The following is a 19140-nucleotide window of genomic DNA, read 5'->3' on the forward strand; positions in this document are numbered from 1 at the left end:
GAAAGGAAATGAAGGTAAAGGAAAAAATGGAAAAAACAGGTATGACAAAGGGGAAAGAAGAGTGTAAAAGGGAAAAGAGGGAAAGAGAAAAAAGAAGAAAAATGAAGGCAAGCATGATGTTAGGGGGTCATATGCAAAGTAAGGAACAAAGGTTAACAGCATCCAAATTCTGTTTGCCTAAAACAATAGCTGGAGTTGGGGTTGGCAAAATTTAAGGACGCAAATTCAGCCTTGAAGGTGAAGTTCAAAGTCTGAATTGTCTTTTGTAACAAAAGCTTTTTCTTCTTTTGTACCCGAAATAAAGAAGCTCCTGTTAGGTAAATTGCTCCAGATGTAAAAATAACAATAGACATGATCATATTATCAATATTCATGTGTACAATATTTATTCTTTTTATATTATTATATCAATTGCTTTTATTTAAAAAAAGTATAGAATGCATCAAGAATTTACACTGGGGCAATACTAATCTTCTCTGTATGGTTCCAGTTTTAGTGTACATGCTGCCAAAGCAAGCACCAATTCTTGCTTTTATTAAACACTCATGCACTGATAGTTATATCTTACTCAAGGTAGTATTTGAAATACTTCATTTTAAAGAATGCATAAAATGTCTATGCTGTCTGGAAGAATACAGAGAGAAACCTAACCAGTCAACAGCAAAGCCAAAAGCATTCTCTCCTTTTCACATTAACAATTAAGTGCATGTGTTAGCACAGCCTCCACAGAATCGCAATGCAACCTTTATGTTCTAATACAAATCTTTCCAGAGTTACATTAATGCCCTCTTTGGGGTGAAAGGAGCTGCTTTCTGGAGACTGGAGAGATGGCTCAGCAGTTAAAAGCACTCACTACTCTTGCAGAGGACCCAAGTTTTGTTCCCAGCACCTAAGTGGTGGTTCACAACCATCTGTAACTCTAGCTCCAGGAGATCTGACCTCCATCTGTGCAGCACCCATGATACACATTCATACATACAGGTAAACATGCATACATACCAACGAAAAAAAATACATCTTTTAAAAATAAGAGAAAGAAAATATGTTCTTTCTTCCAGAATCATTTCTATGTCCCTTATTGTTTATATCATCCAGCAATCAGAGATGGAACAGATTACTCTCAATTGACTCCCTAATTCCTGACCCAAATGTGCCTTTTATCTGGCAGGGCAGCAGAAATACCTATCCTAGTTTAACTGTTCATGCACAAAGGCATCACGTGTAAGATTTCCAGATTTAGCAAACAAAAATAAAGACTACTCAGTTAATTTTGAATTTCAGAAAAACAACCACGAAATAATCTTTAGTATAATTTGTCCTAAACAGTGAATAGGACAGACAAGTTTTAAGATCCACAGTTCATCTAAAATTCAAATTACTAGGCATCTTCTGTTTTATCTGGCAGTCCTTAATGTGATTTATAAATAATATCCAGATTACATAACCAAGAGCCATCAATAATACCAATTTTTATCTTGCATCTGCAAAGTGGGAATCCTTCCTACTGATCACTGCTTCCTTCAAGACAAATGAGCAGCAGATGTCTGATTTGGTGAATGGGCTATCAGCCGAGTATGAACAACTAAAGAAAGGAAACTAGCTAACTATGTTGATTTTCATAAAGTGTGCTTTGTTTACTTATTTTATACTTACTTAATTCAGAGTCCAAAAGGTCAGCAACAGAGATCAATTTGTGCCATAAAATCCCCTACTCCCATCTGGGACCTACTTCCTTCCAGGACTGCAGACATAGAGGTGCCAGGCAAAAAAGGTCAGTTGGCCACACAGTTTGCTTCTCCAGCCTCATATTCAAGGTAAAGGGCACCCCAGGTTCCCAATGTCCCCACTTTGTATCCATGTGCCTTATTTTTGCCAATTTGTTCTCTCCCATGCTGTGCCGGCTTACAGCAGGCAGTTATTTATAATTTCCATAAAGGCATTAGACTATTGGCCTAGACTCCCTCAAACATTAACACTCATTAGCAAAGTCACTACTAAGCTAAGTGCCATGTTTTTCTTTTTTTTTTTCTGAGAGCACACAGATGGATAGAGCCCTCGCTTCTAGAGAATAGACAAGGGTCCTTAGTAGATGTGCCATGACGGGGACCTTGTAAAGGACCCAATGAGTACTGGAATTATTACTGACTTTTTAGGGTTTGTTGTTGTCATTGTTTTCAGGTTAAGACATGATCTCATGTAGATCAGGCTGGCCTTACACTTGTTATATAGCTGAGGCTGCCTTTAAACTCCTGATCCTCATTCTTCTGCCTCTGAAGTGCTGGGCCACAGCCACAGCCTGAAAGAAATTTGCCTGAAGATCAGAGGACAGAACAAGCCACTAGATTAAACATAGAGGCCAGGGAGTGGTGGTACACACCTTTAATCCTAGCACTGGGGAGACAGAGATCAGTCTGAATTTCTGTGAGTTCAAAGCCACGCTGGAACTAGATTTGAGATTGACTCGGTCTAGGAGAAGCAGAGTCAGGCAGTGGTGGCACACACCTTTAATCCCAGTACTTGGGAGTCACATGCCTTTAATCTCAGCACTAGGGAAGAAGTGATGACTGGGCAGAGAAAGGTATATAAGGCATGAGGAGACAGGAACTGAGGCTTTTTCAGGCTGAGGAGTCCTAGAGGTAATACGTGGCAGTGGTTTGTTCCTTTGTCTCTCTAATCTTTCAGCATTTACCCAAATATCTGATACCAGATTTTTATTAAAAGACATTTTAGAATTTGAGCAACACAGACCTGAATCAACTACAGTCACTCCCTTTTTACAGATGTGAAAACTAATATTTCAGAATGAGTGGAATCCCCATCATAGCTCCTATGGTTAGTAAATAGCTGGGTCAGGATGCAAACCTACATCTGTTTTGACCACAGCTTCCACTTGTCATCATTGTACATTAAGCTTGAAATATCCTGAAGCTTCCCCAGGAGTTGTCTTTGAAGAAATCTTAGCTGTGCCACTCAGAAGTTTATTGTGGTGGCTCAGAGTTCTGCTCCCTGCAGATTGTTGAGACAAAATTTTCAGGCCTCCAAAATGATCATTAATCACATCAATTCTTCCTGACCATACTAGTGAAAGATTGACATATTGCTTAGGGCCCTGCTTCTCACAGTATGGTCTATGGACCAATAACACTAAAGGAAGGCTCTCAGGCCTCATCCCAGACTGCCTGAGAGAAAATTTGAATTGTAACAAGTTCCCAATGTGCTTTGTGTACACATGAAACTTTGAAAAACATCATTGAATGCTGACATGAGCTTATGTCGTACTTAAATCTTGGGAGAAAGGAATAGTGAGATTATTGTTTTGCTCATTTTAAGGAGGAGAAGAAGCTACTGCTGCAGACTGACTGAGGCAATGGGAGGCTGTGAGGAGACTATAATAGAAACAACCTCCCTCATTCACTTGGCTTTTTTGTACACATTTGCAACATTAGCATTAACTGGATTTACAGTATTCACACACCTGCTGGAGAAAATAGACACCTTAATTTGCTGCAGTGTAAGGAAACATCAGCCATCTGAGCTATGCCTTTGTAGACATTATAAATTATGTGCAATTTCAAAAAGATATTTAAACACCCTAAATATGGGCTGCATTATCTGGCTTGTAATAGCAGTGTGATTAGCAACAGCAAAGGGAAACGAGTTTGCACTGAAACTGTGTCATCAGGGAAGTGGGAACAGCTGCTCAAAAGGTTCCCTCTTGTTCTCCAAGGTGTTTTGTCAACAGGGAAGTGACAGTGCTGAAATTCTTTGTCTCTGGGCTCTATGAGATGGTGTATTAGTTACTTTTCTTGTTACTGTGACCAAAGAAGAGGAAACTTAAGGAAGGCTTTATTTTGGCTTTCTGTTTGAGTTGATACAGCCCATCATGGTAGATGAGGCTATTCCACAGTAGCAAAACTGTGTAGCTTGGACTCACAGCTAAATAGAAAATGTGCATCTTTGTTGCCTTTCAAGTACTCTAAAGGATACAAATATAGACAGGGGAGATACATGATAGATAGGTAGACAGACAGACAGATATTCCAATTCAGATCTCTACAGAACTCTTAGACTACTGGCTTAGTAAAAGAACACTGTGAAAGAGATTGATAAACCCTTTCAGTGAAGATCTAGATAATACATATTTTAGGCTTTGCAGTTTCAGTTCTAGCAATCAAGTTTACTACTGTCCTTAGAAAACAGTCAGAGGATACAAAGCAAATGGATATGGCTGTGTTATAAAACTGTACTTAGGGACTCTGAATTTAGATAGGTATCTTTGAGCTGCTTTCAGCCAGTTAGAAATGTAAAAGTTGGCTTGGTATGTGAAATGCTTCTTGTGCAAGCATGAAGACATAAGCTCAACACTTCAGCACTCACAGAAAAGCCAATTGAAGTAGCACAGTCTCTAGCCACTGTGCTTAGATGCAGGGGCAGATGAATGCCAAGGCCTCACTGGATAGCCGGTCTAATTGAAATGGCAAGCTCTAGGTTCAGCAAGAGTTTATTGCAAAAATATGAGATGGAAAAATATTTGAAGAAGATTATTTTATCTCTAGCCTCCACATGTTCACATGGACAAGCACACTGACACACACATACACAACACACACACAACACACACAACACACATGCAAATGAATAAATAAATGTAATTAGTTCTTGCTGCTGTTCTAAAGCAGAATTCAGTGGACCAGGTTTGAGGGGTACAACTTAACAACCCCTGCCAGAAGCAGATTCATTCCCATTAACTGCCCTGTTGTTTGTTAAAGTTTCCATGTGTAATAAGAAATTTGCTCGTCGCCAAGTTTACTTTCAGGTGAAATAACTGAACTTGATTTTATTCAGCCAGAGTTTCTGAGAGTAATTATACATGTTTTCATTGGGAAGAGCTGCAAAGAGTTCATTGACCCAGGCTCAGAGCTAGCATGTTGTCTGAGCTGCTACTCTGTTATCCTGGGCCCTGATCCAGTGCTCTCCACTGCCAGAAAGGGCTTCTTAAATGCTCAGCATAAGCCAGACATATAGACAACAAGGATTCCTTATATTGAGAGAAGAGAATATTATTTGGAATGATTCGACTGTAGGACTAACAGTCTTTCCCCCTGGGCTTCCAGGTGCCATTTGCTCTCCCTATGCTAACAGCATGCATGCCTTTAGGACTAGGCCTACTCAGGAGTTCTGCAACCTAATGGTTCTGGGGCTGAGGATTTCTTTAAGAATCCCTCATTTGAAACCTTAGTCCCAAAGTCCCTAGACTTTACATGTACATGTCAAACCAGATTTATTGAACTTATATAGACTTAGATATTACTATTATTATATGCCAGATGTTGCACTCAGTGCATTTGGGGGCATGATTTTATTTCATCTGCACAAAAGCCTATCAGGTAAATAGTACTATCATCCTCATTTTATAGTGGAGGAAACTAAGGCATAAAGAGAGTCTGCACTTGTCCATGTTGAATAGCTTGTTAAGTGGTAGGGCTAAGCTTCAGACCTAAATAGTTTGACTACTGATATGGATATCTAAGCCACAACACTCTGTAGCTTTCCCAAAGGCCAGAATCCAATCTCTTTACATCCTAAATTTAGTAATGGCATAGAATCAGTATGGAGAAAAGCAAAGCTTTTACTTTCAACTGCTGGCCAATTGTTTGTATAATTTTTTTCCCACCCAACATGTGCTCACCAAAAACAATGAAGTTAAAAATTAACTGTCTTTTGATCAGTATTTATTTTAACAATTTTTTGTATGGGCTTGTTAACAATGATGTTATGAGGTATGGAACTATACAATTCTTCCTCATGAATTGAATATCAGTGGGAACTTAATATCAAATCAAAGGATGCTGAGGAGTCTTATTGATGGAGGTGCTGCCTAAAGCTCTAGGATGAAATAAGACTGCCAGTGCAGATATCTAAAGGCTGCACTATCCAAAGAGATAGGCATTAGCTAAATACAGCTAATGAAATTTAAATTAAGTGCAATTAAATCAATTTGGAAGTGCAGTTCTTCGCCTATACTACTCACACTTCATTACTCAATGGCCACATATAACAAGTAGTTATTGTACTGTATAGCAAAATTTCAGAACATTCCTGGAATCCCAGAGAGTTCTATTGGAAATACTGATCTGGAGAGAAAGGAAGGGAGAGGACAAAAGGAGCATGTTGACAGACCTTGGATACCATCTGCTGGTATCCAAGAAGTCAGAGAATGGAAAATGTGATAATACCAGAAGTAATGGTGATGATAAGAGATAATAGCAAGATTACTGGTATAAAACATGGTCAGGAAAGCCAAGGATAGAAGAACATCAAAGAATGAAGTGTGGATCTCAATGTCAAATGCCACCAAGAGGACTTGAAGTTAAGAATTGAAAAATATACTCTGGATTTTGATAAATAAGTAGTTATTTGGTGACACTTGGATGGCACTGCTGAGGGAGCTGATTTCTCCCTGGCACAGTGCTGGACAGTGCTAGTCCCAAGGCTTATCTACTGTTCTCAAGTCCAGTGTGCACATGTGGTACACAGACTCATCTCTCAATTTGTTTTTAGAGAATTTGATTTTGCCAGTGGCTTTAATACTGTAGATAGCTATGTATAGCATGCCTCCTAATTTATCTGTTTCTCAGTGTCCTACTAAAGACCTTTGGTCTTAACCATTTCCAGAGCAATTCGGAAATGGTAAAATGCTCAGAGCTCTAGAAGGGAAGTACTAACAAATTCAACGATGGTGGTTGAGTTTGGTAATGAAAACTTTTACAAATCCCCAGCTTGGTGTGGTGGCAAGCCAATGCAAGTGAATAACTGTGGGTTTAAGAGGTCAGCCTGGTCTACATAGTAAAATCTTGTCTCATAGAGTAAAAACTGTCTATGATCCTGACTCTTAAATCTCAAGAGCTGTCAGAGTATTGGCACAGGCCTTTTTAGTTGACTGAAGTTTGCTCCTTGGGTTCCTGTTAGGCACACTTAACCCTGTGCTTCTGTTAGATCAGCCCAGAGAGAAACATAAATCTGCATGTTCAGGAGTCAGAGTCAGGGATGCGGGAAGACAAGGAAGCTGGGTTTGCTGCAATATTTGGTGAAGTCCCCAGGAATGGAGGCAGGCTGGGAGGACAGGCCACTGCAAGCGACCTGCTATAGGGCTGGAGATTTCTACAATACTGAAGAAATTGTAATGGAGGACAGGAAGTAGATTGAAGGTTGCCTACCTGCTATAGATTATGTAGATCATTGTTAATAATAAAGCTGATTCCTGATAGCTGGGCAGGAAAATATTGAGCATGAGAGCCAGACTAGGAGAATTCTAGGAAGAAGAAGGGAAAAGTCAGAGTTGCTGGCAGACAGAGGAAACAAGATGAGCATGTCATACTGAGAAAAGTTACCAAGCCATGTGGCTAAACATAGATAAGAATTATGGGTTAATTTAAGTGTAAGAACTAGTTAGTAATAAACCTGAGCTACCAGTCAAGCATTTATAATTAATATAAGCCTCTGTGTAGTAATTTGAGAAGTGGCTACCAGTTATTTGGGAGTTGCTGGCAGGACAGAAAGCTCTCCCTACATCTACCTGATTCTCAGAATGGTGTGGTCATGGGCTTTCCAGGTGGAGAATATTTCTAGGTGCAGGCAGTTGACATAAAAGCTAGAGTCACTGACATGTTTTCAGAAGTTAGGAGAAGCTTTCATTTTGGTTTAGATTGGCCCTCACTTGATCTGGGATTTCATTTTTTGTGGATTTCTATGTACTTCTCTTCTGGTAGCGTGTTAAAGGATCTGTCTAACAATTTAAAGATGCATCCTAATTAAACTCTGCCACTAACTCAGTAACTCGTGGATAAAAGCCCTGTGGTGTATTGTGATATTATGATGCTAGATGGAAGCCCACATTGAGACTTGAATTCTAGCTTTTATTTCCTACTGGCTCTATGGCCTTGGACAAGGTGGCTGAGCATGCTGAGCCTCAGGGTGTTGTGAGGGTCTGAATGAAGACATATCAGCAAAGGCAAACCCTCTAGACCTCTGTCTTCTAGCCTCCAATAAACTCTGGGAGTTTTTCTTTCTTTCTCCCTTCCTTCCTTCCTTCCTTCCTTCCTTCCTTCCTTCCTTCCTTCCTTCCTTCCTTCCTTCCTTCCTTCCTTTCTTCTTTCTCTCTCTCTCTCTCTCTCTCTCTCTCTCTCTCTCTCTCTCTCTCTCTTTCTTTCTTTCTTTTAACCAGATTTCTACCACTCAGCCTCATTCAAGTAGGGAGGCTCCAGAAACTCAGTTTTCCTTTTGGTTGGTTTTGAAACAAAGACTTACTACTTAGCCGTACCCCAGACATACATGATATCTGCCTCTTCTGCCTCAGGCTTCCAAGTTTCAGGATTTCAAGTGTGTGCTGCCATATTGGATTTCAGAACTGAAGTTCAGTATGTGAAGCCAACACCTTGGCAGGTTTGCATTAGCTGTCTCCTCCTTTGTTCATGGATCAACACTGGACTCAAAAGAAGGAAGGGCTTGATGTAGAGAAACAGCTTTAAACACACTTTCCAAGGACTTTGATTCCCCATCTTTCCCTTCAAAACTAGTACACACATGCTTGCACAGACACACAAAGACATTCAAAGTGCCTGGTGTTACATTTTTGCTTATTCCACTTACAGTGAATGCAATGGATTGATGGAAGACAGGGTAAATGTGTTCGGTGATGAAATGACTTTACATATGGATGCATTGACTGTGTATAATTCAGTGACTCTCATATGAGCATCTCTAAAATTAATAATAATAGTTGTTGAGGGCAACAAGTTCAAGAGCCAAGAAACTTATTTAGGTTTACCAGTCATTTGCCCATATTCCCTGACTCCACCCTCACATAACCCACTGAGGCAGCATTTCCAGTACATAGCAAGGATCTGTTGAAACCTTTCATTTATACAGTCACCTGGCTAGATAGTGTTAGGAAGAGAAAGGATGTAATATGATCTTGGCCTTTAGAAGTAGCAGGAAAGCTGCCAATTATTCAAAGTCTCAGATATTTTTTCACTCTTAGACCTCCCCACACAGCCCCCAAATTGTAGATGAAGGATTAATATTCTAAGTAGTGACATGATTGCTTAAATTCACCAGACTTCTAAGTAGCAGAGTCAATGTGGGTCTGACTTATAAGTCTGTATTCTTTTTATTTCCTCAGCTATCAGCAGTTAACAGTTGTTGTGAGAGGGAGTAAATTTTCTTCAGCAGTGTAGCCATTGGTAAGTTGCCCATGATCGAGCAAATAACCCTGTATCCATGTACATGCAAGCAACTTGTTGAGTTACAGAGAAAGAGAGAGAGACAGAGACAGAAACAGAGGGATGAAATAGGAAAGTAGGATAGGGTGTTTGGGGAAGAAGGGTTCCAGAGTTCCAGAAGATTGACAAGGAAAAAGGAAGGAAGGGTAATGGTTGTAAATATGCTCAAAACACACACACACACACACACACACACATATATATATATATATGTATATATATACTTTATATATATATATAATATATATACTTTATATATAATATATATGTATTATATATATAAAATTATCAAAAATAAAGTAAAATTGCATCTACTTTTAGTACATTGATTTATTTTGTGGGGCTTGGAACACTTGTCACAATGCACATGTGGAGGTCAGAGGACAACTTGCAAAAGTTGGTTCCCTCTTTCAACTGTGTGGGTCTTAGGGATCTAACTCAGGTCATCAGGCTTGCTAGTAAGTTTCTTTACCTATGGATTCATCTCACCAGCCCCCCAAATTATATATTTTTCAAAAGAAGTAGGACAATAGTGACAATACAGTCCCCAGAATTTAACCTCGGAGAGAGACAAGCAGTGGTACTGCCAGACAAGGCTAAAGATCATCCCTCTCTTCTGTCCCCGTGTCTCTTAACAGTGAGCTTTACCCTTGGAGCTGCTTCTCCACATTTTCTTTCTTCTTAGCCTGTATCCACACATCATTCTTTCTTTGTTTGCTTGTCCAGAGAAACAGGTGATGAAAAAAGCACACAGGAGGTGTCTGCCGGAGCAGTGCCCTGCTTTGCTTACTATAAATAGCTCCTGCTCAGGCAGTTGCCATAAATGGCATTTTATAGGGAAGGTGACCAGTTGGAAATATTGCCTAATGAGATGTTAGGATACCAATAGCTACTTGATGAACACAGTGTTCCCATTGTAGAAGGTTAGGGATGTGAATATCTTGAAACAGAAGTGGTTTTATTATGAGATTCATGGTGTCATTCGTAGGTCTGCCTCTGACCAGAGGATGTACAATTAATCAGAAAGTTGCTGCTTTATTTATGAAGTAAGCACACAGTGACTCAGACCACCCTTCATTGAAACTGAGTGTAGGCTATATGCGACAAAATTTTAACACTCCCAGCTTGCACTGATTCCAAAAGCACTGCAACCTGCCTTTTATGACCATGTTAGACCTAAAGAGTATATGTGGAATGAAGATATCTGCCTGCTCTGACAGCCAAAAGCATTTACATTAAAGTATATGCATACTATCCTAAAGCGACTAAAAAGGGAAATAGATGGGCATGGATTTATTCACACAAGCCCCATTTCAGTATTTTCCATTAGCAAATAGACAAAAAATTGATTGTGGATCTATCATTTAATTAGCATAAGTGAAATGACCATTATATGAGATAGAATGCATATATTGATTCTGGCTGCATCCTTTTAATAAAGATGAATGTTTTTATTTATGAGGGCTTTGTAATAAAAATGATTTTTTGCTGAAAAACAGCAAAGAATTGTGGGCCAGTCATGCTCTCTCACATGCTAAAATGCCTGAGGCAGGAAAACTTGGTCAAAGGTCAAGACCAGCCTGGGATACATATTGAATTCCAGGCCAGCCTAGGCTAGAGTATAGTACTTTATTTCAAAAATACAACAAAGAAAGAAAAGAAACAAAAGAAAAGGGGAAAGTAGCAAAAAGAAGACAAGGCTGCGGGACTTTTCAAGTTGGGCCCCAGGATCCGAACATCAAGAAAAACAAATGAACTGGCTGGTACTTCCTTGATGAGAAGAGGGATGTAAGATTCTTCGCTGTCATTACTTGCTCTTGGGGATAGAAGTGCTGTGGCAGGAGAAAGGAAAAGAGAAGAGAGGAAAGGAGAGGAGAGAAGACAGAAGAGGAGAGGGGGCAGGGCAGGGTGGCAGAGGTGAGGCAAGGAGAGAAGAGGATATTAGTGAATGGATCCTGGACACTAAGACTAAGTTTTTGTGTCTTTAGTCAGGTCACACCAAACTCATGATGTTTTAGTGTTTACTTCCTCCCCTATTTAGACTGAAAAGACTGTGTACAAAAGTTGATGATCACCAGGAGAAAGTACAACATCCACACACAGGGCAAGTGTCTTGAGTCAGGAGACGTGATACGTGACATGGCAATATGTGTCAGGCTCCTTTGTCTACTCTAGGCTATGCTCCTCCTTACACGTGGATGGAGGGGTACTAAGTGCTGGAGCTGTGATAGAAGAAGGGTACTCAGTGATGTCTATGGTGTTTATGAATTGGTCTTGCTTTTGTGTGTTCCTTCACTTCAAACATTACTTGGAGGCACTGATTCTGTTACCTAGTTCCTACTAAGGAAAAGTCCAGTCACCATGCATTCTTAGCTGATCCAGCACGTGAGACCTGCTAGTTCCGGACAACTGCTAACAACAGTCTGACCTCTGGAGTCCATCTGACCTGAGTTCTTGGATCTCTATTTTCTTTGTTGTGAGGCAAGTTAATTAACTTTGCTTCAAACCTTTGAGAAATAAGTGTAGTCACAGTCCTTCTGTCAGAGCACTGCTAAAGGAATTGAATTAGACAGTCCATGGCTTCCCACTTGTCACACTTGGTATATAGTAGAAACTCCAAAAATGGTCCTCTCTCCCCACTCCCTTTGTGTTTTCATTCTACTCTCCCATTTCCTTGGTCACTTCTCGTTGTGATCCACAGTACACTGTGTCTCTTACTAATCTAAATGCTTCAGTGTCTAAAGTTCTGTGTACTCTTTCTTGTACTCTTGCCATGTCTGGTATATTCATTGCCAAATATGTATATTCTTATACATATTTCTAGGCACAGTAAGCACAATTCACAGAAAATTTTTATCTCTTCTTTTAGATAGCTTATAAAGATGTCTCACAGCAAAATATAGTGGGATCTGATACCCTTTTCTGACATAAAGGTATACCTACAGATAGAACACTCATATACATAAAAAATAAATATTTCTAAAAATAAAGGAAGAAAGTAGAAAAAAGGAGGAGAGAGAGAGAGAGAGAGAGAGAGAGAGAGAGAGAGAGAGAGAGAGAGAGAACTTACTGAGGTGTCACACTGGATTTAAATTCTCCCACTAATATATATCAATGTCTACTAAATAAAGAGTATTGCAAGCATCTTGTAAGAAAACTTAGTGGCTGGCACTGCACAGAAAGCTCAAGTGAAGAGGGAGGGCTGGAAATAGGATAAACTTAGCAGAGGAAGCTCTGAGGAAACAGAGACCAACATAATATCACATGTAATGTGACCCAACAGTCAGTGGTGCCATACGTGGTCCTCCAGCAACATGGGATTAGATGCCAGGCAGTCAGTGTCACCATAGGCATGCAGATAGCATTGCCCTCATTTCCTCTACCTCCTTCTGTGCTTCTGCAGCAGCAATTTGCAGAGAGCTCTAAGTCTCCGGGACACTCTACCACTCAGGGAAAGTCCTTATTGCATGTTGTAGTCCTCAAGAAAGGCTTCAAGGGACATAGCTCGGCCTTGAAGGAGGCAAAGGACGTAAATGAGACAAAGAACAAGAGGATATTCCAAATGGACTGTGTGGAGTAGACAGTAGGAACACAAGCCTAGAGCTAGAAATAGGCATGGTTGGTCATTAGAGGAGGGGTCACAAAGAGAAGGAGACACATCGTGGGGAGGGCAAGATGGACTTCAACAGTGTGGCAGGAAGGAGGAATTTGTGAGCCAGACTGAGCAATGCAATGATGCAACCGTACCCCAGGCAGCCTGGCTTGCAGGAAGGCTTCATTTGCCAAAAGGTTGAAGCAAGGGGATTGCAATTAACCAAGAGAAAATGGTTCTTTTTCAAAGCTTTCCCCATCCTTGTTAGAAACATATGGCCCTGGCAAGAGTTCCTGCTTTTCTTTTTTTGTATCCTGTGTCCCCTCTTTGCTGCAAATTGTTTAGGAAGAAATAAAAAACGGCAGTCGGGCTGCTTGAAGGAATAATCATTAGCTAATGCTGCCATCTCCAGGATCCTGCTTGCTAACAACCGACATACTACAGTAGGCCAGCGTCAAACAGGCTGCCCAGTAAGGCTCCTAATGCCTTCCACATAGCTGCACTGGCTGAGTTGGCTTATCCAGCTTGAAATTTGACTGCACAACTGGAAGAGAGAAGCTGCCCAGGGCTTCCAGAAACTGTGGCTTTGAGCTGCCTTGTCTTTTCTCTGGTCTGCAGGAATGTGTAGCAAAAGTTATATAAAGGATGAGAATGCCCTTATATGTGTTTGCTGGTGCTACCATCATAAAACACTGGATGTTTTAGAGGCTAAACATGGAAGATCAGAATGTCAGTAAGGTTGGGTTCCCTTGAGATTTCCGGAGTTTACAGAGCTCATTGTAGACTTGGATGGACTTTTCTTTATGTGCATACATCCACAATCTTTGCACATCTTAATCTCTTCTTAGAACTCCAGTCAGATTGGCTTGAGGCCCACCCTAGTGACCCCATTTTAACCCAGTCACCTAAAAATGACCTGTCCTCAACCAGAATGACATTCTGAGCTATTGGGGTTTAGGACATCAACATATGAATAGGGGTAAGGCAATTAAACACAGAGTACCATAATGTTAACTGAATACTCTCATTCTTTCTCTCTCTGGGTCTTTGCTTCCTCATTATTACCATAAATAAGCTAGAGTTGATCATAAAGATATGCTGTGCCTGGTAAACCAAAAATTCTAGCTGCCCAGAAGAAAAACTCATAGGTGTTTAGCACAAAGAAATTGTGCAAAACTTGAAGTACGGTGAACCAATCTAATATTTAGTCAATGCTTTATTTCTTTTTTTTATTTGATAAAATTTATTATTAAAAATACTTGCAAATAAATAAAAACATTGTACATCAAAATAAACCAGATGCAGAGACAATAAAACAAAGGTAGCCTTCCACCACTAACTTTCACTTTATTTTATGAGACAATACAACTCAGTGAACTTCCCTACAATTGGAACAGGCATTTGGAACAAAAGCCATGAAGCTTCATAATGAATTTTGCACTTTCAGTATTAAATTCATTTTATGTACTTTTCAGCCATCAAAAAATATATGACAGAATTAAAACTAGAAGCACAATTAGCTTATATCCTTTTTCAAAACTCCTTCCCATTACATTGCATTGAGTCCTTCCTCTTCCCCATATATTTAGCCTTTCTTCTCTTTTCTTCATGTTATACTGTATCCACATGTACATTTGTTCATATATATATATGTATATATGTATATTCACAGCAACTTCATTTTAGTCAGTGTAGGAAAGAGGCAAGCTGTGCAAGCACACCCTTCAAAGGACAGCAGTCTAAGGTCAGTTACCTTGTGAAGTTATAACAAGAGGCATTCCTATATAGACTGCAAATAATACTTTCAGATGACAGCATTATTGGGATACAAAAGCTGAGGAGAAGAGGAAGGAAGGAAATGCCAGCCTGGAAATGGAAAGACATTTGACATAGCTGAATGGAAGGCAAAGGAGTCAGGTGAACCAAGTTGACAGTGGTACTTGTATCTGTTCTGTATTATCTATTATTTTATGCTGAGAACACAACAAAGAGCCAAACAAATTCCCATGTCCTTATACAACCTGTTTTTTTTTTTTTTTTTTAGTTTTTTGAGACAGGGTTTCTCTGTGTAGCTTTGCGCCTTTTCCTGGAACTCACTTGGTAGCCCAGGCTGGCCTCGAACTCACAGAGATCCGCCTGGCTCTGCCTCCCGAGTGCTGGGATTAAAGGCGTGCGCCACCACCGCCCGGCACAACCTGTTTTTTAATGGATAATACATGTATAATGCATGCATTGTATTGGATCTTTTCTCCAGTTTTAAGCAGAATATCAACATATATATATATATATATATATATATATATATATATATATATATATATATATATATGTGTGTGTGTGTAATGTAGCACACTCCCTGATTAGAAGAAACACAAGTAAATGAGATTCTATCCAATAATCACTTGTAGGCCTGCATGTTAGTAATCTATTATTAACAGTAAATATTGATGAAGTTGATTGACTAAGAAATCACTTGGTGTTTTGATGAGAGGTCTTTGTGTTTTGTGAGTTGCAGGACCTAAGAACAGAATTTCATTTATGTGCTAGCAGCAAGTCCTCCCCCTCTTCCTCTTCCTCCAGAAGGCTGAGTTACAATGCATTAGCTCCTTAGAGAGCAGGGATATACAAGTCCAGAAAACAGATGAAGCAGCCTATTCTAACACAAGAGTACCATTTGGAGACTAGTAGGATCTGATAGTGTCTAAGTTCGTAAGACGGCTGCTATAATTTTAAATGGGGTTGTGGGGGTCGGGAGGAGGGAGGACAGGGGAATCCATGGCTGATACGTAAAAAATTAAAAAAAGAAAAGGCAATAATATTCAAATAAAAACATGGAAAAGGGGGGAAATGTATTTTTATTATTTTTATATGTGTGCCATGTAAAGGCCAGAGGTGTCAGATCACCCCTGGAGCTGTAGTAACTGGCAGTGTTAAGCCACCTGATGTGGGAACAAAGAACCAAACTCTGGTCTTCTACAAGAACAGCAGTGCTCTTATCCACTGAGCCATCTCTTCAGCCCTGGCTGCTGTTACTCAACAGACTAAACTTGCCTTGTTAACTTGGTAGTGTTCTCAGCCAGGTCAAATTTCAAGGCTACCTCCATGTATATCACCAAGACTGGCTCTCAGCTTAACCTGAGCCATTTCATGAGAGAAAAATTTGTATTTACAGACGTTAGTCTTAAATTCCAATATTGCCCAGATTTGGTCACAGAAATGAAAGGCTCGGGTGATTGTAGGATTCATATATTCAACTCAAATGCTCTAGGACTTTTACTGTTTGGCATTGTTTATTTTCAGCTGAACTCGGCTCTTAAAGCTCATGCATTCGAAATAAGCCGAGACTTGATGAATCAGATATGCCCTGATGGCTGCACTCTGCAAATCCTAAGTATCAAAATGGAAAAGCACTTCCAGAGCTGCGCCATCATTTCCACAACAAAAGAAAACCTCCCATATTTGCTATAGCTATATTCTTATCTGATAATTGAACCCAAGTCATTGACAGTGCCTCCCTTCTCCTGCAAGTGGCCCTGCAGCTTTCATTGTTGTGGCAAATACCTGAAAGAAGCCACTTAAAGGAGGAAGAATTCGGACTCATGACTTCAGACTCTGGTGCATGGTTGGCTAGCTTTGTTACTCTCAGCCTGAGCTGAGGTAGAGAGGGCACAGCAGGGCAGCACTGCTCACCACATGCTAATCAGAGGGCAGAAAAAGAGAGAGGCTGGGGGCAGGGGGAGGACAACAACAACCAACAACGCATCTTTCCCAGGGTACTTCTCCTGTTACCTACTACCTAAGTAGCCTTCAACCACTACCTTTAGCTTTATGTTGTTAATCCATCAGTTCAGAGGCCCCTTTACCCAATCACACCTAGAAATGCCCCCAGCAACACCTGCAGAGGGTTGCTTTTACTAATCCAATCAAGTTACCAATCAAGATAAACCATTATAGGGGCTAAGTCACTGTAAGGCAGAAAATAAAAGAAAACCTTCCAGCATTCGGACTTTGAAAATGACAAAAAATCAAGACAACACAAAAATTGAATACATATTTCAATTTCTTAGTGCATAGAACTATGCCTGGAATCCAGTGTGCTCTCAGTAAATATCCAATGTATGAATAACAGGATTAAAAACATAAACACAATATGAAAAATGAAGGAACCTATAATATGGTCAGTTACCTAAGTACATATTTCACATTTTAAGATTATTTTCATGTTTCTGCTATAAAACAATCATCAATAAAAATGAGTTATGGAAGGTGCTGATTCAAACACAGATACCTCTGATTTTTCTTGACGGTGAAAAATAGCCTCAGAGGATAAATGTCTGGAAAATAAATTGTTCACAAAAATATATTTCAGATTAAATCCATGGTCTGTGCTTTGGGCAAAATAATGCGAAGGGTTTGTACACTTGAAGGCAGTGTTGGGTGGACAAGCTCAGCTGCAGGGTTCGGGGAGTAGACAGCCTATGTAAGAACTCTGGGAGGTCATTGATAGTGAGTCGTGTTTAGTTGGTTCTAGATGGACCATTTCCAGCCTGCTTGTACATCCCTCAGCACCTCTATCTGACCATGTGTGCTTATGTATAAATTACATAAATATATATCTAGTATCTTACATTTGAGTTATTTATTTTTGTCAGTATACACAAGCATTATATTTCAATTGAGTGACAAACATAAATATGCATTAACTTGCAATATGCATTTCTTATATCTAATTGTCTCATGGCTCATGTGAGAGTAGAGAAATCTCTCATCTAATATGAACCATCATAGGTGATACGTAATATCCATTGCATTATTAAATGGTTTCTATTCTAGGTTCAGCTACTGAGTAAACTGAAACAACTTATACAGTTCATACTCTGCACCCCCTTTTTGTTGTTTGTAAAATAGCATAAATAATAAATGCATCAGGTGTGTTGACAACAATTGCCATGATGTTGATTATGGTAATGATGGTAATTCTTATTTGCTGAGCCATCTCACTGACCCCCAATAGTGATAGATTCATGTGCTTATCACCATCCTTCTCAGCTTGCTGTACACATTCTTGTTAGAGCACATCTTATCTATCTCTGTCCCCCACCACCAAGTTTACAATTACCATCTCTTCTCATAACTATAGAACTTGTCACGCTAGTCTAGTTCCATCTTCATATTTCAGACTTAATATTTCTAGATCATGGTCACGGCCATCCCTCATAAGTATATCCAATGCTAAGTTGTGTATATACATCTGTGCATGCCTGTGCCACCCTGGCACAAAGTAATTAGTTTTTAAGTATCAGAGCTGGGTGTAGTGGTACACACCTTTAATCCCAGAGAGGTAGAGGCAGGCAGATCTCTGTGAGTTTGAGGGACAGCCTGATCTACATAGTGAGTTCTTGTACAACCAAGCATGTGTGTTGGTCTCTCTCCTGAGAGCTAAGAGCCCATTGGGGCAGAGGCTTTTTATAATTTCCTTGGATTCTACCTCTTTATAGAATGGTTACTCTTTTCCGTGATTGTCTCCTGCTCTTCCATCATGTCTCAGCCTCTGGAATGCTTTCTCTGACTCCAGCCTTCCAACTCAGGCCAGTTAATGAGTTAGATGCCCAGCCCTGTAACAGAGGACTCCTTCACAGAGTTCAGTTATTTTCCTTTCCTTTCCTTCCAGTTTTCTCAAGGCCCAGAACTATAATGAAGTCCCAGAATCCCCATTTCTAGAGCAAATAGATTGCTTAAAAAAAAAAAAAAAAGACTTGAGCTTTGCCATTTTTAAAATACTAAGTATCCCAAACCCCGCCATTGTGAGCTGCTGCAATTTAACTCAGGAAATTGCCCCATGGTTAGCCCTGCAGGCTCCCTCCCTGCACCACCTGTATGTTGGTTTCCCACAATGTCAAATGCATTTGCCTTTCATCTTGACTGGGCCACCTTCACCTGTCCACCTGTTCTTTTATTGCCAGCAGTGTCCCAGGTTCCTTGCATGCTGGTGAGTGCTGGCAGTTTCACATGCTAGGACGTGAGAACCTAGTTTATTTCCAATGGCATGGCCTCTGCTTTTATTGAGAGGAAAGCACATAGATGAAATTACTAGATACCTTGAACTAGAAGCTTCTGCATGGCTTCAGTAGTCTGGGGAGGCACTGAAAGAGTATATACCACCCATCTCACAAAGACTACTTGATTTGGGCAGACTGGCCAAGAAGAGGAAAATAGAAGGAACTAACCCTTATCAAGTGCTTACTATGTAAGGCACTATAGTAGGAG

General features: G+C 40.0%; 1 protein-coding gene and 1 pseudogene across 2 annotated transcripts in view; one reads left to right on the forward strand and one right to left on the reverse strand.

Annotated features, from left to right (window-relative positions):
* Fgf13 (fibroblast growth factor 13) overlaps positions 1-19140 on the forward strand; it is a 497128-nt gene that overhangs the window by 354251 nt on the left and 123737 nt on the right. The gene's annotated exons all lie outside the window — the stretch shown is intronic.
* Positions 427-520, reverse strand: LOC121825914 (U6 spliceosomal RNA; annotated as a pseudogene).

This window comes from Peromyscus maniculatus, chromosome X (genome assembly GCF_049852395.1).
Source record: "Peromyscus maniculatus bairdii isolate BWxNUB_F1_BW_parent chromosome X, HU_Pman_BW_mat_3.1, whole genome shotgun sequence".
In the NCBI taxonomy this organism is placed as follows: domain Eukaryota; kingdom Metazoa; phylum Chordata; class Mammalia; order Rodentia; family Cricetidae; genus Peromyscus; species Peromyscus maniculatus.